We start from the raw sequence: 25,751 nt of genomic DNA, 5'->3' as shown, positions 1-25,751 counted from the left end.
GCTATTGCTACTTGGTTTGGAATGGACCGAAATCATAAGGACGGGTGGCCCTGTACCTGTGGGCTCCGTCTGAATAACAGACCCAGGAAAAGACAGAAAATGTAAATGAATGGGTAGACCTCTCAGGAGGAGCTAGGAAAAGATAGAAGGGGGAAGAAATAGAGCTAGGAACAAGAATTTGGGGTTTGGGGGCTCCTTTACCTACCCCTCCCTTGCTCTAGGACCTGGGAGTCTTTAGGGAAGGAAACTCTTTGTTCCTGTCCACCTGTCCTACCTGTGTCACTCAAGGTGCTGACATTGTGACTCCGGCTGCCTGTGAAGTGATCAAGCTCATGGCCCAGGGGAAGGCCCTGGCCAGAGCCAGGTGGCTGCATCGGCCCATGTGCTGGTCTGGCCCCGGATGTCCCCCACCTGGGCCCACAGCCGCCCCATTTGCCAGAGCTCTCCTGCCAAGGCCTGGCTGCTGTTCTAGGTAAGGACGCAGGTCACACTGCACACACCAGCACTGTTCCCTGCCTTTTCATGCTTGTCCCGCAGGAGGAAGCCCAACATGGCCAATTCGATGGTGACCTTGATGGTGCCTGTAGAGGATGGGAGAAAGCTGACTCAGCCAGAATCAGGGGACTGGGCTGCCTTGAGGAGGCAGGAAAAGAACTTTGGGATATGAAGTCCTCAATCCCTGATGAGATCCTAATTCATGTCAGAGATAACCTGTGTGTGAACATGGCCACAGCATACCAGCTCCCTCTCAGGACGCAGTGAGGACCAGGTGAGCTAATTGATGACATAAAAGAAGTTCCAGGAAGATGGCTGAATAGGGTAGATCGAGTTCAGTCCTGCTCCAAGGAAAAGTTAGGAAAGGGACGGGAGGGTGACTGAGATGGCGATTCGAGTGCAGCTGACCTGGGAGAGCCTTCTGCACGACATAGGGCGGCTCTGGTTGCAGAGAGGAACTGAGAAGCAGAGAACTGGAGCCTAAGGTGAAAGTGCAGAGCCCACAAGAGTGCATGGATGGGGGGATGGAGGGACGGGGGGGATGGGGGGACAGGAGGATGGGGGGATGGGGACTAGGAATTGAGCCAAGCCGTGTTCCTTGAACGCTCTACTGTCATCAGCACAGCCCCATGACCCGTGACTCACCCCAGACCCCATGCGTCTGAACCCGGTCACCTGCTCCCAATCCCCGCACTCCAAGCACCCCCACCCCACCAACCCCCACACCTGCCCCCCACCTCCAGCCCAAGTGCAGCCTCACCCACCTCTCCTGCACCCGTCCAAGCACCACCTCCCCCTCCCTGCTCCCTGCAGGCTGTCACCATTGCATAAAGGCTGCGGGTACTAATCTCCATTCCCAGGCAACACCCGTCCCCTCCACACCCCCGCCAGCCCACAGTGTCCCACAGCCTCAGCCCCCCACCCCGGGTTCTGCACATCTGTTTATAGCACTCCTAGATCTGCGCATGCGCACGCCCCCCAATCACGTCCTTCACCTCTGGGAACCTCACTTCACAGCACTCCTACACCCGCGCATGCGCACGGCCCTCAGTCCCATTACCCAGCTCCAGGAAAGTGCCGACCTGCAGATCCAGGTCACATCTGCCCCCAGCCCAGGAAGGCATAGTGGTGATCTGCTGCCACAGCTCTGTGCATGCACACAAAGAGCCCCACACGCTAGACCAGCGCATGCCAGGGTTACGCTCCCCAGACTGGTGCGCCTGCACAGCTACATCTTTCCTGGCCGCTGGGGAGGTGCTTTCACAAGCACCAAATAACATCCCCAACCTGCGCCTATACCTGCCCTCAAACAAATCACTGCACTGAGTGCCCCACCCCGTGCCCTGCTCCCTGCTGTACAATCATCCTGCAAACACAAAGCCTCAGACTACTGAAAGAAATCAAACCCAAGTAAATCAATCAAGGTATTTACACGTGACGAAGACAGCAGAAGATCACTAAGCATATCACAATGCAGACAGATACAGCCCTGCCTAATGACCAAATTAAAACACCAGAGGAGACACAGATGTTGGAACAACTAATCAAAGATGTTCATACAACTCTACTAAATAAAATAAGTGGATGGCTAATCTCACAAAGGAGATCAAGAAGACAGTAGAAGAGCATAAAGAGGAATTTGAAAGAATAAATAGAAAAATAACAGATATCACAGCGATTAAAGACTCTATTGACCAAATAAAAACATACTAGAGGCACACAACAGCAGATATGAAGAGACAGAAGAAAGAATACATGATATAGAGGACAGGATAACTGATTTTGAACTCTCAAAACAGCAAATGGCAAAAAAGATGGAATATTTTGAATTGGATCTCAGGGAAATGATAGACAAAGCAAAACACACAAATGTAAGAATCATTACTGTCCCAGAAGGAGAGGAGAGGAGTAAAGGACTAGGAAGAGTAGTTGTAGATATAATGGGGTAAAACTTCCCAACCTTTATAAAGGACATAAACATACAAGTCAAAGAAGCCCAATTAACTCCAAACAGAATAAATCCAAACAGGCCTTCCAAAAGGCACATACTAATCAGCCTGTCAAATGTTGAAGAGAAGCAGAAAATCCTGAGAGCAGTAAGAGAAAAACAATCTACTACATACAAGGGAAACCACATAAGACTGAGTTCAGGCTACTCAACTGGCACCACGGAGGCGAGAAGGCAGTGGTATGATATATTCAAGATCCTGAAAGAGAAAGACTTCCAGCCAAATTGTCCTTCAAACCTGAGGGAGATTAAAGTTTTCACAGACAAAAGAATCCTGAAAGAATTTATCAACAAGAGACCGGCCCTGCAAGAAATATTAAAGGGAATTCTGCCAGCTGAAAAAAAAAAAAAAAAAAGACAGGAGAGGGAGGTCTGGAGGAGGGCACATAATTGAAGAGTACCAGTAAGGGTAGCTTAAAGGATCAAAAGAGAAAGAGGGAAAAGAATACATAGATCTAACAAATTAAATCCAAAAGATAAAATGGTGGATTCAAGAAACAGCTTTTCAGTAATAACTTTGAATGTTAATGGACTAACCTTACCAATTAAGAGATACAGATTGGCAGAATGGATTAAGAAATATAATTCAGCTATATGCTGCTTACAAGAGACTCATCTTAGACACAAGGATACAAATGGATTGAAAATGAAAGGATGAAAAAAAATTTCCACAGAGGTTGTAACCAAAAGAAAGCAGGAGTAGCTGTACTAATATTGGACAAAATAGACTTTAAATGTAAAGACATCATAAGAGACAAAGAAGGACACATATATTAATTAAAGGGACAATTCACCAAGAAGATATAACAATCATAAATGTATATGCTCCAAATAATGGAGCGCCAAAGTAGATGAGACAGACATTGGCAAAACTGAAGGGAGTGATAGATGTTTCAACAACAATAGGAGACTTCAATACACCACTCCCCTCTATAGATAGAACAACCAGACAGAAGATCAACAAGAAACAAAGAGGTTAAACAACTTGATAAATGAATAAGACCTAACAGGCATGTATAGGTCATTGCACCAAAACACAAGGATATACATTCTTCTCTAGGTCTCATGGAACATTCTTTAGGATAGATCATATGCTGGGGAAGCAAACAGGTCTTTATAAATGTAAAACACTGAAATTACTCAAAGCATTTTCTCTGAATGAGAAATGGAATGAAGATGGATCTCAATAATCACCAAAGAATGAGAACATTCATAAATATATGGAAATTAAACAACACAATCCTAAACAACCACTGGGTCAAAAAGAAATTGCTAGAGAAATCAGTAGCTCTCTGGAGACAAATGAAAATGAGAATACAACTCACCAGATTTGGGGATGTGACAAAGGCTGTGCTGAGAGGGAAGTTTATTGCCCTAAATGCCTATATTAAAAAACAAGAAAGAGCAAAAATCAAGGACTTACTGCTCACCTGGAGGAACTTGAGAAAGAACAGTATACTAACCCCAAAGCAAATAAAAGAGAAACAACAGATTAAGGCAGAGTTGAATGAATGGGAGAACAAAAGGAAAACAGAAAGAATAAATAAAACCAAAAGATGGTTCTTTGAGAAAATCAAAAAAATTGATGGGCCACTAGCAGGACTGACAAAGAAAAAAAGATGATGCAAATAAACAAAATCAGAAATGAGAAGGGGTGCATAACCACAGACCCTGAAGAAATAAAAGAAATCATAAGTGGAGACTATGAACAACTATATGCCAACAAACTAGACAGCTTAGAGGAAAAGGACAAATTCCTGGAAACACACAAACAAGCTAGACTGACTTAGGAAGAACTAGAAGATCTCAACAAGACAATCACAAGTAAAGAGATACAATCAGTCACCAAAAATCTTCCTACAAAGAAGAGTCCAGGGCCAGATGGCTTCACAGGGGAATGTTACCAAACATTCCAAAAAGAACTAACACCAATCCTGCTCAAACTTTTCCAAAAGTTGAGGGAAAAGGAACTCTACCTAACTCATTTTATGAAGCTAATATCATTTTAATACCAAAGCTGGGTAAAGATGCTATAAGAAAGCAAAACTACAGACCAATCTCCCTAATGAACATAGATGCAAAAATTCTCAAGCAAATATTAGCAAATCAAGTCTAACAACACATTAAAAGAATTATACACCACAACCAAGTGGGATTTACACCAGGAGTGCAAGGATGGTTCAACACAAGAAAATCAATTAATGTAATACAGCATATTAGCAAATTGAAAGGGAAAAATCATATGATCATCTTGACTGATGCTGAAAAAGCATTTGACAAAATTCAACATCCTTTTCTGATAAAAACACTCCAAAAGATAGGACTCAAAGGGAACTACCTTAACATGATAAAGGGAATATATGAAAAACGATAGCCAGCATCATATTCAATGGAGAGAGACTGAAAGATTTCCCCCAAGATCAGGAATGAGACAAGGATGCCCATTATCACCATTTTTATTCAACACTGTGCAAGACAAAGAAATAAAAAGGCATCCAAATTGGAAAGGAAGAAGTAAACTTTCATTATTTGCAGGTATGATACTATATTTGGAAGATCCTCAGCAATCTACAGCAAAGTTACTCGAGCTAATAAACAAATTCAGCAAGGTGGCAGGATGTAAAATTAATGTGCAAAAAATCAGTAACATTTCTATACACAAGCAATGACCTAACTGAGGAGTCAGTTAAGAAAAAAATTCTATTCAAAATAGCAACTAAAAGAATCAAGTACTTAGGAATGACCTTAACTAGGGATGTAAAGGACTTGTACACAGAAAACTACATAATACTGCTAAAAGAAATCAAAGAAGATCTAAATAGGTGGAAAGACATTCCCTGCTCATGGATAGGAAGGCTAAACATAATCAAGCTGTCAATTCTACCCAAATTGATCTACAGATTCAAAAAAGTACCAATCAAAATTCCAACAACCTACTTTGAAAACTTGGCAAAACTAGTTACCACATTCATCTGGAAGGGAAAGAAACCCCAAATGCTAAAAGCATCCTAAAAAAGAAGAACGAAGTGGGAGCATTAACACTCCCTGACTTTAAAACCTATTATAAGGCCACCGTGGTCAAAACAGCATGGTACTGGCACAAAGATAGAAGCATTCACCAATGGAATCGAATCAAGAATGCACAAATAGACCACCAAATCTATGGTCAACTAATTTTTGACAAGACCCCCAAATCTTCTGAACTGGGACAAAATAGTCTTTTCAGTAAATGGGCATGGAAGAACTGAATATCAATAGCCAAAAGAATGAAAGAAGACCCCTCTCTTACACCCATCAAAGGGGATTAAGCACCATAAAGCTTCTAGAAGAAAATATAGGGAAGCATCTTTAAGACCTAGGAGGTAGATTCCTAAACTCTACACCCAAAGCACAAGCAACAGAAGAAAAAAATAGATAAATGGGAATTCCTCAAAATTAAATACTTTTGCACCTCAAAAACTATAGATGTTGGAGAGGATGTGGAGAAACTGGGACACTTATGTACTGCTGGTGGGAATGTATGTAAAATGGTGCACCACTATTGAAGACTGTTTGGTGGTTCCTTAGGAAACTAAATATTGAGTTGCCCTATGACTCAGCAATAGCACTACTTTGTATATACCCAGAAGAGCTGAAAGCAATGACACAAGCAGACATTTGCACACCATTGTTTATAACAATATTATTCACAATCGCCAAAAGATGGAAACAAACCAAATGCCCATCAGCAGAGGAGTGGATTAACAAAATGTGGTATATACGTACGATGGACTATTATGGACAGTAAGACAAAATGACATACTGAAGCACATGACAAGATGGAGGAGCCTTGAGGACATAAGGCTGAGTGAAATACGCCAGACACAAAAGGATAGATACTGTATGATTCTACTTTTATGACCATGGTAAAGGTAAAGTTAGAGGCTTATAATGCAGGATATCATAGACTTAGAGATACATAGAAGTTAGAGATGGGTGAACAATTAGCTAATAAGACTGAACTCCAACGTAAGGGAATAGGCAGAAGTGAAGGCAGTTCTATAGTGGGTCTATAAGTCATATTACTATATTGAAGATGAACAAGATGGAGGAGGGTTGTATAGACCTACATGTCCCACTGATTAACACTAGAAATATAAATTAGTTCTTGCAAGAACTACTTCAAAGATATGATTTGTGTACAAAGAGTGTTTAGGTACAGGGGGAAAACTGCGATTGCATGCTATGGGCTATGCTTAACAGGAAACCATCTGCACTACCACAGCAACAGCTGGGGTAAATAATGGGGAGAGGGACAAGGGTTAAGAGGAGGTTTAGATTTCCTATTTGGCAATGGTGTGTTTATTGGTGTTCTTTTTCTTGGGAACAATGAAATTATCTAAAATTGAGAGTGTTGATGAACTGTGGACTTTGGGCATTATACATGATGCCTGATGAAAGCAGGTGGCTGAAGGATGCACTGATGGAGAAGTAGATTGGCGAACGATGGTGTATACTTATGAACGAAGGTTGTGCTGCTACAAAAAGGAATGAAGTTGTGAGGCAAGCAATGATGTGAGTGAACATGTGGGACATTTGGTGAGAAAAATAAGCCAGAAACAAAAGAACAATGGCATGGTCTCCTTTAAAAAAAAATGCTTACAAGAAAACAGGGGCCTAGATTGCAAGCTTTTAACACATTTAGTCCAGAGTGGTAATAATATTTTTGGATTTCGAGAGGCTGTTTTGTATATATAATCTGATATTTAGAGATAAGAATGAAGCCAATCAGTTGGAGCTAAAGTAATTCAGGACACAGGGGTAAGGAAGGCATTGTCTATATTTTAGAACCGCACATACTCCTTGAGACCAATGGAAGAAAGGTTTATTTGTTCTGGAAACGAGATTTTCTGTAGCACATAATCTAACTCAACCTATCTGTATAGCTCATTTGAACAACTGAAAGACAGGGAGCCCAGACTAAGAAAGAGGGCCTTTAATCCTGTATAGCTTAACGTAATGCCTGAATACATCCTAGAGTATATTAAGCAGATAATATAAAAGCATTGGCAAAGTCCCTTGAGGGATGGAAGAAAAAATATGGAACTATTAAACGTTACCATCAGGAAATCCCCCGATACTGTTTCAGACTATAGGGACACCAAATCAGTAGGCCACGCCCTTGACCTTGAGGCTTCCTCTTGTGAAGCTTATGCAGGTAGTGAAGAAGCTTAGACTACCTATAGGGATGCCTAAGATTTACTTCTGGAGGACCTCTGTTGTTGCTCAGATGTGGCCTCACTCTCTCTAAGTCCGACTCTGTAAGTGAAATCATTGCCCTCTCCTCTACATGGGACATGACATCCAGGGGTGAAAGTCTCCCTGGCAACAGTGGGAGAGGACTCCCAGGGATGAATCTGGCCCTGCCACCATGAGATCAACAATTCCATCCTGACCAAAAGGGGGAAAAGAGTGTAACTAATAAAGTATCAGTGGCAGAAAGAGTTCAAATAGAGTCTGGAGGTTGCTCTTATGCAAGCTTCAGTTAGACCTTGCTACCTCTCATAACTTGCCAAATCCCAACCAAACCACTCCAGCCAATCCTAAAGAACACCTATGGCAATATATGAGATCCCACAAGGGTTCCAGGCACTAGAGTAACTTTCCAGAAACCTACAACCTCCAGATGGGTCCCTGGTCCAGACAAGTCCTGAAACCTAGCCCAGCCTCTCCAGAACATCAGATAATTCCATCTCCCTACCCCATGTTGGTGACAGAGCCTTTCAACATGAAAAAGTTAGAATGGCCATAGCCGAAACACCCCTAAAGAGAGGGATAGAAAGATCAAAGTTGAAGGTGGAGTTATTCAGAGAAGTTAGGATTTAACAAATGAATATGATTGCTGAATCATTAAATTGATATCTCTTTTAGTCACCAGTATCTTAGAGCAGCTAGAAGTAAAAACCTAAAATTGTGGAATTGTAACCCATATTAAACTCTGAAATATGTCCGACAACTAATTGTGGTGCCGTGATTTGAAATTCATTGCTTTTTTGTATATATGTTTTCACAAAAAAGAAAAAGAAAGTCAATTGTGATAAAAAAATATTTAAGCCTTCTAGTGTCCTATATTTTAGGGCAGCTAAGAGGAAGAATCTGGGAGGATGGTATGGTAGCCCATGATAAACTCTGGGACCTGTTCTGTAACCATTTGTTGATGACTGCCTTGAAAACTATTGCTTTTTAAAATTTCTTTGCATTGTATATATGTTATACTATACAATTAAAAAGTTAAAAGAAAAAGGGTATTGACAAAAAGCATCAAGCCTGGTAAGGACTGTCCATTAAAATCAGCTCAACTCCTGCTCAGAAAAATCATTCCACCTGTGATGGAAGGGCTCCATTTTATAGATGACAAAACTGGGACTCTGGAGGCCCTGAGGCCCAACCTGGACCCTTAGGGATGGAAAATTGCTTGAAGGTCTCTTCTATCCAGGGAAGACTGCACACCCTCGGGCCTTCCTCACGCTCATATGTAACTCACACTATCGGGAAATTCTTGCACTTGTCAATCCTGTGTGGTCTGATCTATCGGGTTCTCTGTAGCCTGAATGTGGCCCTAGTGCCCTTCTACCTCCCTCCAGTTCCTCAAGGTGTGACTCGGGTGTCACTTCCTCCAGGAAGCCTTCTGCACTCCCAGGAGGGGTAAAACCCCTTATTCTGAGTTTCCAGTCATCGAGCTCATCCAACACAGAGAATACTCTCCATACAGCTAGGACTTTCTCACAGAATATTGAAATCATCTTCCTACAAACGAGATAGCTAGAAAAATCTGAAATATTTGGAAATTAGGCAACATGCTTTTAAATAATCCATGGATTGAAGAAGAAATCACAAGAGAAATCTCAAGGGAAAATAAATTGAATGATAATGAAAATACAAGACATCAAAATTTATAAGATGCAGTTATTGCAGTACTTAGAGGAAAATATACAGCTTATATGCTTATTTTAGAAAAGAAAATAGGTCTAAAGATCAGTGGTCTAAGATTTCACCTTATAAGCTAGAAAAAGAGCAAAGTAAAGCCAAATTAAGTATAAGGAAAAAAAAGAACAGTAAAGAAACCAATGGAATGGAAAAAAAGAAAACAAGGAAGAACAAAATCAAACTTGGGTTCTTTGAAAAGATCAACAAAACTGATGACACCCTAGTTGGATTTATTAGTGGAGAGAGAGAAAGAAAAACAAAAATGAGAAATACTGGGTTTGAACTCGGGGACTTCACTGCAGACCCCACATACACTGAAAGGATAATAATGCAACGTAATAAACAACTTTACGGCAATAAATTTGACAACTTAGTTGAAATGGACCAAATTCTTTAAAAAATATCACTTACTGAATTGACACACGATAAAACAGAAAACCGGAACAGTTCTACACCTACTCGTTACCCAAACAATTTCCTACAAAGGACCAACCCCCCACCCCCAGATGGCTTCAGATGGCTCCACTTGTAGAATCTACCAGGCGTTTCAGGTAGCATTAATGCCAAACTTGTACAAAATCCTGCAGAAAACTGAAGAAGAGGAAATATTTCTCAACCCATTTTATGAGGTCGGTATAAACATAATACCAAAACCTGACAAGATCTTTACAGGAGAAAGAAATTAAAGTCCAATATCCCTTATGAATAATGATACAAAATTGCTCAACAGACTTTTAGGAAATCAAATTCATAACATCTAAAAAGGAGAACACATGATGAAAACATGGAATTTATCCCAGGAATGTAAAGCTGGTTTAATACTTGGAAGCCACTCAATTTAATGCTCCATTAATAAAATAAAGGGGGAAATCATGATTACTCAATAGATCAGAGAAAGCACTCAACTATATTCAACACCCATTCTGAATAAAAACTCTTGGCAAATTAGGGATGGAGGAGAATTTCCTCAATCTGATAAAGAATATCTATGTAAAACTTCTGAGAAACATTAATCAAGACTGAGACAAGAATTTCTACTCAACACTCCTATTTAATATTGTATGGCATCTCCTAATCTTTGTACTAAGAAAAAGAATTAAAAGGCATATGAATCAGAAATGAAGAAAAAAACTATTTCTGTTTACTGAGGACGTGATTGTTCTTCAAATAGAAAATCAGAAGAAATCTTTAGTTACTACGAGATTTTAGTAAGGGCCTGAGACATAAGATCAAAATACAAAAATCAATTGAATTGACATTCTTTCAATGAATAATTAGAAAAATATAATAGCTATTTCCAATGAAACATAACAAATAAAATACTTAGGGGTAAATTTAATGAAAGATGTGCAAAACCTGAGTACCGGAAACTACACAACATTGCAAAGACAAATGAGAGCATAGATAAATGGGAAGTTACAAAAGATAAATGAGGGACATAAATGAAATCAGAAAGAAAGATAGATGTTAAAGATCGAGATGGTATAATCTAGGAAGGCCTAGAGTGTATAATATAGTGAAATGTACAATGTACAAATTTTAAAAATGTTTTTGCATGAGGAAGAACAAAGGATTGTCATTATTGTAGGGTGCTGAAAATAGATGATAACTAATACTGCAAAATGTCACATTATGTGTAAGACTAAAGCAAAAAATGTTTATTTGTTACAAAATCTAGATTTTGACTAGAGCACTTCCTAATATAACTCATGTAGATAGTTTGATTGAATGTCATAAGTACTTGGAATCTCAGGTAGCACATGAGATTTTGTTGGTTTGTCCAGAGCGATCCCCCAGTGAATCCCAGAATGATTTGATCAGTGACTGGAAAAGTATTTGCAAAGCCCCCTTCGGGGAATGGTGAGAGTGGGGAGAAATTCAACTTCCCCAAGTTGAATTCTTGATATTCTCACAAGCAGTGTGGACAACCAAAGCTATAAGCTGAGCCCCGTCTTGGGGTTTGTTCACATGAAACTTAACCCCACAAAGGATAGGTCAAGTCTACTTAAAATTTAGGCCTAAGAGTCACCCCCAAGAGAGCCTCTTTTGTTGCTCAGATGTGGCCTCTCTCTCCAACCAATATGACGAGCAGTCTCACCACCCTCCCCCTCTCTGCATGGGACATGACTCCCAGGGGTGTGGACCTTCCTGGCAACGTGGGACAGAGATCCTGGAATGAGCTGAGACTCAGCATCAAGGGACTGAGAAAAACCCTAGAATGAGCTGAGAATTAACATCAAGAGACTGAGAGAACCTTCTCCACCAACAGGGGAAAGAGTAAAATGAGACAAAGTGTCAATAGCTGAGAGATTCCAACCAGAGTCGAGAGGTTATCCTGGAGGTTATTCTTACGCATTAAGTAGATATCACCTTGTTGTTCAAGATGTAATGGAGAGGCTGCAGGGAATTGCCTGAAAATGTAGTGCTGTGTTCCAGTAGCCATGTTTCTCGATGATGATTGAACAATGATACAGCTTTCACAATGAGACTCTGTGAATGTGGAAACCTTGTGTCTGATGCTCCTTTTAGCTACTATATCAACAGAAGAGTAGAACATATGGAATAAAAATAAATAATAGGGGGAACAAATGTTAAAATAAATTCAGTTTGAAATAGTGGTAAATGAAAGCGAGGGGTAAGGGGTATGGTACGTATAGTTTTTTTTCTCTATTATCATTTTATTTCTTTTTCCATTGTCTTTTTATTTCTTTTTCTAAATCAATGCAAATGTACTAAGAAATGATGAATATGCAACTATGTGATGATATTAAGAATTACTGATTATATATGTAGAATGGGATGATTTCTAAATGTTTTGTTTGTTAATTTTTTTAATTAATAAAAAAATCTCTACAAGTTTTTAAATTAAAATTTGAACCATTAAAAAAATAAAAGATAAATGAAAAAGAAAGACAATGAAAAAAATAATAAACTGGAAGGTGTAGCATTTCCATGGATTGGAAAATCACTATTGTTAAGAGGTCAGTTTCCCCCAGAGTTGATTCTAGATTCAACACAATCCCAATCATAATTTCAGCAGGGTTTTGTTTGTTTGTTTTCAGCATTTGACAAACTGACTGTAAAATGTAGTGGCAGTACAAGGACCTAGGATATCCAAAGCAATCTTGAAGAACAACAAAAGTTGGAGGGTGTGTCCTACCTGATTTCGAGATTTATTAGCAGGTTGCTGTAACCAGGACAGTGTGGTCATAAAGACTGACAAATAGGTCAATGGGACAGAATAGAACACTCTGACGTAGACCCACGCATATGTGGTCAACTGATTGTTTTTTTTTTTTTTACCAAGTTGCCAAAACAATCTATTAAGGAAAGTTTTTAACAGCACACGGGGCCAGAGCAATGAATAGCCATATAAGGAAAAAAAAAAAAGTTAATGACCCTGACCTCATCCCAAATACAAAAATTAATTCATTATGGATGCTGGACCTCAAAAGAAAGCTAAATAAAAAGCTTCTAGAAGAAGAAGAAAAAATGGAAAACACCTTTACAATGTGGGGGGATGCACATTTTCTTAGATAGGACAAAAACATTAATAACCATAAAAGAAAAATAGGAATACATTAAACTTCATCAGAATTAAAAACTAAGCCTTATCAAAAGACAACTAATACGAAAACAAGCAAGCAAGTGAAATCCTGGCAGGAAATACTTACAGAGGCTGTATGTGACAGAGGACTTGCCTCCGGAATATATAAAGAACGCCTGCAACTCAAAATGACAAATGACCCAATTCAATAAATGGCCAAAAAAAAATCCTTGTCTTCACGAAGGAAGATGTACGAATGGGTAACACGCACAGGGAAAGACGTTCAACCTCATGGGCCATAGAGAGACAGCCCAGTGTCTCACAGGCCAGCCAGCGTGCAAGGAAGCCGACAGCACTGCTGCTGGCCAGGTCGCCGGGCAACCAGAAGTCCACAAAAGGACAAGCATGCAAAGCACTTCCTCCTTGGAATGAGGGAGCACAGTTTCTCAGAAAACTAAACATGCACTTACCCGGTGATGAGCAGTTCCGCTTCTAAGTCTCTGTCTTAGGAAAGGAAGAGAAAGGAAAGCCAGCGTCCAAACAGGCTTCGATCAGGATGTCCGCAGCAGCTTCCTTCATACTGGGACCACCCCAGGGGTCTGTCAACAGGGAAAATAACAAACAAACTGCAGGTTTATGTAGGTGACAGAATGCCATGCAGCAGTAGGAAGGAACGGACTGCTCAGGGTAGGGGATGGCGTGACAAGTCTCAAAACCATGATGCCAAGAGAAAGAAACGCTACACAAAAGGGTACGTACTGGATGGTTCCATTTATATGAAGTTCCACAACAAGCAAAACTAATCCATGGTGGAAACTGTCAGAAGAATGATTCCATCTGGGGAGCGGAGATTGACCGGAAAGAGGCTTAGGGGGCTCTCACGGGTGCTGGCAATATCCTGTTAGGGGGTTGGTTGACATGAGTAAATGCATTTGTCAAAACCTAGTGACTATACACTTAGGATTTGTACATTTCAGTGTATATAACTTTATATTACCAAAAAGAAGGGAGGGAGAAAGGGATTGCAAACAAATATTATAAACAAATATGATATATATGCTAAACTGTTTAGGGAATAAAGAGTTCTGATGTCTGCAACTCACTCTGAAAAGCATAAAACAATAGTATAGATGGATGGATAGATAGCTGATAAAGCAAGTATTATAAAATATTAATGATAAAACTCGGGTGATAGCCATGTGAGTTTGCACTATACAAACCTTTCAACTCTTCTGCATGCTTGAAATTTTTTATGGCAAATAGGGGGAAAGGATGTGGGAGCAATCTTGAAGGGACTTCACTGGCCAAATCTGGGAAAGCTGAGCTCCAAAGTAAATAATGATAGTAACAGACTATAACCTAGTTATGCCAGGTTGAAACTATTCTGTACCCAAAATAGTCTGTGTTTTAATCCTGATCCAATCTTGTAGGGCAGCCATTTCTTCTAATCCTGATTCAACACCGTAGGGTGGCAACTTTTGATTCGATCATTGCCATGGAGATGTGTTGTGCCCAATTGAGGGCGTGGTCTTTTGATTAGTTGGAGATGTGACTCCACCTATTCAAGGTGGGTCTTGATAAGTTTACAGGAGTCCTTTAAAAAGGGACATATTTTAGAGAAAGCTCAGATGCAGACGCTTGTAGAACAGTTGCTTCAGAGCTGATAGAGACCCAGATGTTTCGGGATGCTTAGAGGGCCGACAGAGAGAGCAGATTCCCAGACACAGGCAGAGCCCAGCGGACGTCACCATGTGCCTTCCCATGAGATGCCAAGCGAGCCAGAACCCAGAGCTGTGTCCCAGAGGAGCTGAGTGAAGGCCCACTTAGAAAGGAAACCACTGCGTCAGAGGCTAGCATCACTGGCTTTCGCCATGTGACTGTGTGACTGTGAAAACCTTGTGTCTGATGCTCCTTTTATCTACGGTATGGACAGATGAGTAACATATAGATTTAAAATAAATAAATAATAGGGGGAACAAATGTTAAAATAAATTTAGTAGACTGAAATGCTAGTGATCAATGAAAGGGAGTGATAAGGGGTGTAGAAAAAAATAGGGAAACAAAGACTAAAATATATCAGGTAGATGGAAATACGAGCAGTCAGTGAGAGGGAGAGGTTAGGGGTATGGTATGTACGAGTTTTTTCTTTTTATTTCTTTTTCTGAATTGATGCAAGTGTTCTAAGAAATGATCATGGTGATGAATATATAACTACGTGATGATATTGTGAGTCATTGATTATACACCAAGAATGGAATGATCATATGGTAAGAATGTCTGTGTTTATATGTTGTGATGTTTAAAAAAAATTTTTAAATTAAAAAAAAAGCTAATATCACAAAATGTTAATAATTGGTGAATCTGGGCAAAGGGCCTATGGAAATTCTTTGTACTACTTTTGTAGTTTTGTCGAAACAAAAACTGTTCGATTTTGGAGCCATGAAATCGTTCTAAAACTGTGGCAATGAAAGCACAACTCTGTGATTATACTGAGGGCCACTGATTATACTTTGGACGGATTGTATGGTGTGTGAAGAAAAGTGGTTTTTTAAAAAATAAAGAAAGAAATAAAAAGTATTAGAAAAAAATTACACCTGGGAAATACTCTCCTTTCCAGTTCCTCCTCCTGGAGATTTACAACATTCATTAGCATATCAAAGGCTCTGACAAGTCCTGCAGTAAGGAAATCTGCTTAGAGCTGTTTTGAGCTAGCAGAAGATTCTGTCAGAATTCATATTACTTTCTCATGAAGGGTTATCATCAGTGTGTGACATGCGGGAATAGTCCCTCTGTAGACTCAAACACGATGGTTAACTACAAAGCATGGCCTGAGAGCTCCACTGCTTCTGCCCCCGGGCCCTCACCCTCTCTGAGTACCGCCTCCGCTTAGGTGTTCCCACGATGGTCAGGAGTTAGCCAGCCGCCCTGTGCTGAGCTCGCTCTGCAGGGGCAGAATCCGGTCTCCCCCCTGCTCCTCACATGCCTTTAGGAGAAGCTGTGCTGTGTTTTGGTCCAGCAGTGCCTTGGAAAGCAGCCAGTCCTATGCAGGAAAGAGATGGGGGGGGGGGGGGTGTAAAGGGCGGTGGGTATCCCTTCAAGTAAGTGGACCAGGCCACGAGAGGCGGGTCAGTCACAGGATCATAAGGAGGTCAAGATCATGCGCTTTGTGGTCGGCCAAACCTGGGTTCAAACCCCAATGCTGCTACCTACTAACATTGTGACTTGGGCCTCTGAGCCTCTCTGAGCCTCTCTGAGCCTCAGCATCTTCTTCTGTAAGTGAGGGATGAAATGGGAACACTGATACTGATATTGGTAGAGAAATATACCAACACTTCACCATGTGCAATGGAATGTGTTTCCAAAGATGGTCACACCAATCGCTCCCATCCCACACACTCTTTGCAATGTGACTTTGCCAATTCCCCATTAAGACGTGGGATCTGTCTACCTCCCCCTTGGCATCTGGGCTGAACTTGTGACCTGAATTTTGATCAACAGATTGATCAGGAGGGACATTGTGTAGCTTCTAAGTTTAGGCCTGCAGCTTTCCCCTTCCCACTGGAGTGCCCGCTCTGGGAATCTGGCCACTGGGTAAGACATGAGTGACCTGAGACCCCCACACTGCGAGGAAGCCCAAGCCGGCCACTCAGACAGGGAGAGAGGCCTCGAGGGAGAGTACAAAGGTGCGAGTGAAACCTACTTGGAACCTTCCAGGCCCGCCCCCGTCCCAAGCCTAAGCACACATCTGGCAGGGAGCTGGTTCTGCCAAAGGTTGAGGTCAGCCAGGAGACCCAGGGAATGACCCCAGCCAAACACCACATGGTGCAGAACTTCCCAGCTAACCCACAGAATCAAGAGCAAATAAAAGACTTGTTAAAATGACCGTTGTGCCTTGGGGTAGTTTGTTACACAGCAGTAGGCTAACTAAGAAACTGCACTATGCACTTTAAACACATTATCCGTCTCCTCCCAAAAGTCCTGTGGAATTAAGAATGTCATGCTCCCCATGACACAGATAAAGAAACTCAGGTCCAAGAGAGTAAGTGCTTAGCCCAAAGCTCGTATAATCACTTATCAGGACCTGCCACACAGGGTTGTCTTATAATCCCATGAAATTGTGAATATAAAGTATTTGTTCCTGGCTGATAAGCAGTGATTGACACATGCTACTAGGGTGACGGATATGGAAAGAAACAGCCCAAGAAGACTGCTGTCAAATTTGCTGGAGAACTGGAGCAGGGGACATAGCTCCTAGCATCACATGCTGTGCTCTTTATGTGGCACCATGGGAGATACTTCTTTTGAGGATGAACTGCAGGACCAAGCTCAGCCCTCCTTTGCTTGGGGCACATGAACACAAGCGTGTGAGTGAGGGCTTCACTTACAGCCACTGGAAACAGTGCCCCTGGTCGGGTCCTCTCTTTGCACTGGCTGCTAAGAAGCTCAGAGTCAAATCTGATGCTCAGCTCTAGAAATCATGGGGAGAGGACCACGTAGCATGTAGTTTGTTTACTGATGCACCTTCCCATCTTTTCTGTTTCTTTTCCTCACATCTTTCATGCATTATTCTAGAACAAGCGTTGGCAAACTATGGCCCACAGCTCAAATACCACCTGCCACCTATTGTCATAAATTAATTTTTTTTGCAACACAGCATTGTCCACTTGTTTACATGCTGTCTGTAGCTGCTTCAGAGACCAAACAACCCACAAACCTGAAAATATTTGCACGTTAGCCCTTTCCTGAAAGTTTACCAACTCCTGATCTAGAGCAATATACATTTTTATAATCTGTCTCTAGTCCTTTTCAGACTGGGGATTAAGATGGGCATTTGGACAGATGGATGAATAGACAGATACACAGACGGCTGTAGGTGGTAAACCTGGGGACAAAGGTATCTGGGGCCATGTCCAAAGCCTTGGGCTTCTTTGAATTCAGGCCAAAGCTGAGGACAAAACTGGGACTGGGGAGGAAAAGGGGAAGTAACATGTAATGGGGACCCAATTTGTGCCAGAAGCATGTGGTCCCTGGAGAAGCTGCAATGAAAGCAGCCAGGAAGTGGCCATCCAGGCTGGCCACTTGCTGGCTTGGAGCCCACCTGGAGCGGCCTTAGGACAGCCTTGGGGTCCTTTAGGACAAGCCTAAGAAGTAGGTCAAGAAACTGAGGCACAGAAGGGCAGAGTGGCTTATCCAAGGTCACAGAAGCAGTGATGGCAGAACTGGGATTTGAACCCAGGTAGTTGATTCCAGATTTCTTGCTCTTGGCTGCCAAACCATACCAAATGTTGTCTACAGTGAGTGCTCTTTTCCTTTTTCCACAACCAAAAAAAAAGTGAAAAGTGAAAAACTGGAGAAAATAGTTTCAAACCAAATGCTGGATAAAGTCTTAATAATAATAAAGAACTTTTAAAAGGCAAAAACCAAAAGACAACTCAAGTTTTTAAAAAAATGGTAATGAATATGGTGATAGCACAACATTGTAAATGTAATTAACAGCACTGAATTATATGCCTGAATGTGGTTAAAAAGGTAAATTTTAGGTTATATGTACATTACCTGACAAAAAAACTTGAAAACCCCTATAGGACCATACAACACTAAACAGTAACCCTATTGTACATGATGAATTATAGTTAATAATGCAATTATAAAAATGTTCTTTCATGAATTGTAACAAGTATACTTACAACTTCTCTACTAAAACTTTTCTTTTAAATGGGCAAAAGATTGAATAAACATCTTTCTAAAACAGATAAATAAACAGCCAATAAACACATTAAAAGATGCTCAACATTATTAGCCATTAGGGAAATGCAATTCAAACCCACAGTGAGACACCATTTCACACACGCAAGGATGGCTGTTATTTAAAAATTGGAAGACAGCATGTGTTGGACAGGATACAAAGAAATTGGAACTCTAATGCATTGTTGGTGGGAATAGAAAAACGACGCAAAAACTGTGGAAAGCAATTCAGCAGTTTCCAAAAAAGGTAAATATAGAACTACCATATGACCCATCAATCTCACTTGTAGGTAATTGGGGATTCAATAATATCCCCACAAAAGGCATAGCCAGGTTCCAACGTGGCCCTGTGGGTGTGAGCCCATTTGTAATGAGGACCTTTGAAGATGTCATTAGTTCAGGTGTGCCCAAACTGAATGACAGGGCTGATCCGGTATGGCTGCAGTCCTTATAAGCAGGGGCAAGTGGACACACAGAGAGAGGCCATGGGGGAGAAAGAAATGAGAAGTCAACGGAACCTGGAAGAGAAAGGAGAAGATTCAACCATGTGTACAGTCATGTGACAGAAAGCCAAGGAGCAAGGGTCGCTGGCACCGCTCCTAGAATCTCTGTCTTCAGGGAGAAAGCTTTTTTTTTTTTTTAAACATGGGAGGCACCAGAAATTGAATCCAGGTCTCCAGCACGGCAGGCAAGAACTCTGCCACTGAGCCCTGTTGCACCGCCCAAGCATTGCCTTCTAACATCTGGATTTTGGACTTCTCCTAGCCACAAAACTGTGAGCTAATCATTCCTGCTGTTAAGCCAACCCACTGTATGGTGTCTGATTTAGCAGCCAGGAAACGAATACATAGTCACATGTGCAAAGAGAGTAAAAACAGGGTCACAAACAGATTTACACACCAGTGCTCCTAGCAGATTATTCACAATGGCAAAAGCAGGAAACAACCCAAGTATCAATCATCAAACGAACAGACAGACACGATATGGCATATACAAACTGTGGCATATATGCACTATGGAATATTATTAGGCTGTAATTGAGAAAGAAATTCTGAGACATCCTGCAATATGGAAGAACCTTGAAAGAGGCAGAGTGCATAAGCACATATGTTATATGATATCAACTTATAAGATGCTCAACATTATTAGCCATTAGGGAAATGCATATTATAAGAGATAACTAGAAATAGCAGATTTGCAGAGACAGAAGCAAAGTGGAAGTTATGGTGTTTATGTGGGGTGGGGAGAGGGGAGTAAGAGAGTGTTAAAAAGCACGTGAAAAGCACTGCTTCTCCCCTCCAGCCCTCAAGGACTTACAACCCAGAATGGCTCTAACGGGGCATTTGGGCCTGGTCTCCCTCTTCCCAGGACACCAGCCCTTCGCACTCGGGACCCCCGCCTCCCCTCCCACCTGGGGCCCTCACCTGGCCAGGGGCACCTTGCCCGAAAGCTGCAGCCGAGCGGCCCCGGGGCTTTGTGGGTGGCCTAGAGGGGGAGACGTGGCTCCTCCAGCCCCCCCTGCCCCTCCAGGGGTCCTGGCTGGTGTCGGCCTCCAGTAGACCCTGCTTCCTGCCAGGCACATGCGCGGACACGGGGCCATCGAGGCTGCGCTGTCTGCAGTGCCCGCAGGCCCTGCACCTGCAGCGGGGGTGGGGGGGGCTGCCCAGAGGCGGAAGGGAAGGGCCTGTGACAGCGTGGGTGTGGGGCAGGGAAGGCTGGTTCAGAAATGCCTCTCCCCCCCCCCCCCCAACATCCAGGGCCCTGCTGTGGCTTGAACTGGGTTGCCTCAAGAGAGATATGCTGAAGTCCTAACCCTGGGGTCCTGTGAATGCGACCTTATGTGGAAACAGGGTCTTTCAGATGGAGCTGATAAGATGAGGCCATACGGCACTCAGGGAAAGATGGTGGAACAGGAAGGCCAAGTCCACCCCTGCTCCAAGGAACAGCTAGAGAAGGGACAGAGAAACGACCGGCACAGCAGTTCCAGGGTGCAGATGGCCTGAGGAGGTCTTCTACACTATACAGGCAGGTCCTGGATGACAAAGCTGAGGAAATAAGGAGACGATCCAGCCAGTGCAAAGAACCTGAGGCGCCCCTTTGCAAATGCAGGCCTGGAGCCATTAGCAGTGCCCGGGCGGGAGGCCAGTGAGGAAATAAGCCAAGCCACCTTCCTCAAATGTGCCACGCCCATGCATGCTGCTCCCCACACCCTGGGCATCCACGCCCCACACACGTGCACCTCAGCACCCCTGTGTCCAGCACACACGCCCAAATATAAGTATCACTGGTATCCCAGGAGACGAAGAGAGGAGGAAAGGGCCAGGGAGAGTAGTTAAGGAGATAATGGGGGAAAACTTCCCAACCCTTAGAAAAGACAAACATGCAAATCAAAGAAGCCCAACGAACCCCTAATAGAATAAACCCAAATAGGCCCAATTCAAGACACACACTAATCAGTCTGTCCAATGTTGAGGAGAAGCAGGAAATCCTAAAAGCAGCAAGAGAAAAGCGATCTACCACGTATGAGGGAAACCACGGAAGACTGAGCTCAGACCACTCAACTGGCACTGTGGCGGCGAGAAGGCAGTGCAAGGACATAAATAAGGTCCTGACAGAGAAAGACTGCCAGCCACGAACTCTGTCTTCAAAAGAGAGGGAGGCAGGGATTTCCGGGTGACGGCAGGGCAGAGTGGAGTGAGCTCACCCCTGCTCCATGAAACAAGATAAGGGATGTGGAGAAAATGACCAGGACTGTGGTCTCAGGGTGTAAGTAACCAAACAGGGTCTTCGGGGAGTTTTAGGTTGGACAGCAGTGGGGGGATCAGGACAGAGAGAACAGGACAGGGGGGTTGGGGTAGATGGACCAAGGCAGGTCGGGTGACCGAGATCCCCACCAGGGCGGGCTGCAGTGCACGAGGAAGTACGACTGGAGGGAGCTGACCGTCCTTCACTCCAGCCTGACGCAGCTGCCGGATGGGGAGACCTCCCCGGGGGCTGGATAGGCAGAGCCTGCAGGAACCCCGGAGGCAGACCCAATCGTCTGGGTCTCGGGGCACGGGAAGCAATCCCCCTGCCAGGTAAGGGAATAACCAGCCAGCGGGCACGGTGTCTGGCAGATGCACCAGCGCTGTGGATCAGATGATCCCCTTGGTGCTGGTCACCTTTCCAGTCCCGCTGGCAGAGACCAGTCGGCTTCCACTGCAGGCTGGGAGCAGCCCCTTGCTGGGCACTCCAACCTCAAGTCGGGGTGGGCGGGGCTCAGGGAGGAGGCGCCTCCGGCGGCCACCTGCTGGCGAGAAGCGGTAAGTGCAGGCCTGCTGCAGCAGACGGGTAGAAGGGAGCCTGAGGGAGGAGGAACCTCGGGGTTGCCACCTGCTGGTGACAAACAGTAAGTGCAGGCAGGCTAATTCATTGGCCTGCTTTTTTTTTTTTTTTAATCTTTTTCCCCTTTTAAAAATACGTTCTTCTGTGAACATTTTTATTAGTACTATAATTGCTTTTTCATTATTTTTATAGGTATTTTATATTTTATTATTTTCTATTACTTCACATATTATTTTTTATTATTCCATTTCATTTATTATTATTTTTTTTTTCTCTTAAATTTTCTTTCCTCATGGTGGGCGCCAGTCTGACTTCACTCCCACTCTATCTTGGGATGTCTCCTTTTGATTCTGGGGCCTACTACTATTGAGATATGTTTTGCTGTTCTTGTTTCTGAGTTTCATATTTTTTATTATGTTCTTATTTTATTTTTATTTCTTTTTCTGTGTGTGGTACCAGCTCGGGAGTCAGGCCAGGGTTTCCCACATGGTGGACAGTCATTCAGCCACTGAAGTACCCCTGCACCCTGGCCTAGCTTCTAATAGACCCTTAAGTTGAATTGTATCCCCTGCATGAGACCCTGACCTTGCTTTGGTGGAGAAAAAATAACAAACCAAATGTAAAAGAAACCTTCAGCAAAAAACAAGTAAGCACAAAAATTTAGAAGAGGAAGGAAAACAACTTGCAAACGAATCCTATCAAGATAGTCAAATGCCCTGAACAGAGCAGAACATCACAAAGCATGTGAAGATCCAAGCAGAGATGGCTCAGCCAGATGACCAAATCAAAATTCCAGAGAGGACGCAGAAATTGGAACAACTACTCAAGGATATTTATAAAGTAATAAAGGATATCAGGAAGACACCAGAGGAACATGAAGAATTCAGAAGGTTAAACAGAAAAATGGCAGACCTCACAGAAATGAAAGATAAAGTAGACCAAACTAGAAATATAATAGAGACATACAGTAGGAGATTCAGAGAAGCATAAGGAAGAATAAATGAGCTAGAAGGTAGAACAATTGAATGAGAGTGTACAAAAGAACAAATGGCAAGAAAGATGGAAAAAATGCAACCAGATCTTAGGGAAATGATGGACAACAAGAGGTGCACAAATATAAGAATCATTGGTGTACCAAAAGAAGAAGAGAAGAGTTCAGGATTGGGAAAGTTAGTTGAAGATATGATCAGGGAAAACTTTCCAAACCTTATAAAAAACTTAAATATGCAAATCAAAGAAGCCCAAAGAACTTCAAATAGAATAAATCTGAACAGGCCTACACCAAGACATATGCTCATCAAATTATCAGGTGTTGAAGAGCAATGAAGTCCTGAAAGCAACACTAGAAAAGCAGTTTACTGCATATAACAGAAAACACATAAGACTGACTTCAGATTACTCAACAGGCACCTTGGAAGCAAGAAAGCGGTGGCATGATATATTTAAGATTCTGAATGAGAAAACCTCTCAGCCAAGAATTCTTTATCCAGCCAAGTTATCCTTCAAAAATGACCTAAATAGATGGAAAGACATTCCATGCTCATGGATAGGCGAGCTGAATGTCATCAAGATGTCAATTCTACCCAAACTGATCTACAGACTCAATAGAATACCAATAAAAATCCCAACTTACTTTAAAAACTTGTTATCAAATTTATATAGAAGGGAAAGAGACTCCGAATAGCTAAAGATACCCTAAAAAAGAACGGTGAAGTGGGCGGTCTATCACTTCCAGACTTTAAAGCTTACTATAAAGCCACAGCAGTCAAAACAGCATGGTACTGGTACAAAGGCAGAAGGATTGACCAATGGAATAGAATCAAGAGTACAAACTTTATGGACGTTTGATCTTTGATAAGGCCCCCAAATCCACTGAACTGGGACAGAATATTTTTTTTCAATAATGGACATGGGAGAACTGGATACCAGTAGCCAAAAGAATAAAAGAGGACCCGTACCTTGTACCCTATACATTAATTAATTCAAAGTGGATTAAAGACCTAAATGTAAGAGCCAGTACCATAGAACTTTTAGAAGAAAATGCAGGGAAACATCTTCATGATCTAGTAATAGGAGGTAGCTTCTTAAACTTTTTTACCTAAAGCACAAGCTGTAAAATAAAAAATAGACAAGTAGAAAGACCTTAAGATCAAGAGCTTCTTTGTCTCAAAGGACTTTCTTAAAAAGGTGAAGGAAGAGCACAAAACAGGTCTTTATACATTTTAAAAGGAGAAAATATTTGGAAACCACATATCAGATAAAACCTTGATATCCTGTGTATGTAAAGAAACTACCCTGTGTACAGCTCAACAACAACAAAAAAAAACAACCCAATTATTAAATGAGCAGAAGAAATGAACAGACACTTTTCTGGAGAACAAACACATGAGAGTTGCTTATCTTCACTGACAACAAGGGAGACGCAAATTAAGACCATGAGATACCACCTCACACCTATAAGAATGGCTGCTATTAAACAAACAGGAAATGATAAATGTTGGAAAGGATGTGGAGAAATTCGAACACTTATTCACTGATGGTGGGAATGCATAATCGTTCAGCCATTGTGAAAGTCAGTTTGGTGAGTCCTCAGAAAACTAAATATCCAGTTGGCCTATGACCCAGCAATACCAATACTCGGTGTATACCCAGAAGCATTGAGGGCAGTGACATGAACAGACATTTGCACACCAATGTTCATAGCAGCATTATTCACAATTGCCAAGACGTAAAAACAATCCAGGTGCCCATCAACAGACAAATGAATAAACAAAATGTGATATATATATAGATAATACAGCAGTTAGACAAAATGATGTGCCAAAACATATAACAACATGAATGAACCTTGAGGATATAATGCTGAGTGAAATAAGTCAGACACAAAAGGACAGACACTGTACGATTCCATTATTATGACTGTCGTAAAGCCTCCAGTGTTTTGGAGCAAGTAGAAGGAAAAATCTGAAATGAAGGAATGGTAGCTCATGGCAGACCCTGGGATCTGTTCTGTAGCTACTTGTTGAAGTATGCTTTGAAAATTATTGCTTTTTTCTTTGCTTTGTACATACATTATACAAGAAAAAAATGTTTTAAAGTTATTAGGAATAGGTAAATGTAAATAGATGACAGCTTAAAAGAGTTCTCTCCAGCCAAATCAGTATAACTGGAAACAAACCAAATGCTCATGAGCAGTAGAATGGATAAATGGGGATGCATTCATACAATGGATTACTTACAGCAATCAAAAAAATTATTGTTACAAAAAAAAAAGGGAGGGAGAGAGTAAAATTTTCAGAGACAGTCAAAGCCTGAGAGAATGTGTCAACAAGAGACCAAGCCTACAAGAAATACTAAGGAGAGTTCTGTTGGCTGAAAAAAAAAGAGATAGGAGAGGGCGGTCTGGAGGAGGGCACAGAATTGAAGAGTACGAGTAAGGGTAACTTAAAGGATAAAAAAAGAAGTAAAAGAATATATGGATCTGACAAATAAAATCCAAAGAAAAAAATGGTAGTAGATTCAAGAAACGTCTTTGCAGTGATAACTTTGAACATTAACGGACTAAACTCACCAATAATAAGAAACAGATTGGAGAATGGATCTAGAACTATGATCCATTGATATGCTGTGTGCCAGTGAGAAGCTATTATGTGCGCCAGAAAAGCC

General features: G+C 42.0%; 1 long non-coding RNA gene across 2 annotated transcripts; it reads right to left on the bottom strand.

Moving 5' to 3' along the window:
* LOC143666796 (uncharacterized) lies at positions 1 to 25,751 on the bottom strand. 2 transcript variants are annotated; one of them, XR_013167727.1, is made up of 3 exons: positions 25,657 to 25,751; positions 13,487 to 13,615; positions 1 to 581 (listed from the first exon to the last, which is right to left on the bottom strand). It is a non-coding gene; the product is annotated as an uncharacterized LOC143666796 (long non-coding RNA). The 2 variants fall into 2 exon arrangements; XR_013167726.1 differs by lacking the exon at positions 25,657 to 25,751 and adding an exon at positions 13,776 to 13,890.

Source organism: Tamandua tetradactyla, chromosome 23 (assembly GCF_023851605.1).
Source record: "Tamandua tetradactyla isolate mTamTet1 chromosome 23, mTamTet1.pri, whole genome shotgun sequence".
Classification (NCBI taxonomy): Eukaryota; Metazoa; Chordata; class Mammalia; order Pilosa; family Myrmecophagidae; genus Tamandua; species Tamandua tetradactyla.
This window is presented reverse-complemented; position numbering and strand designations above follow the sequence as displayed.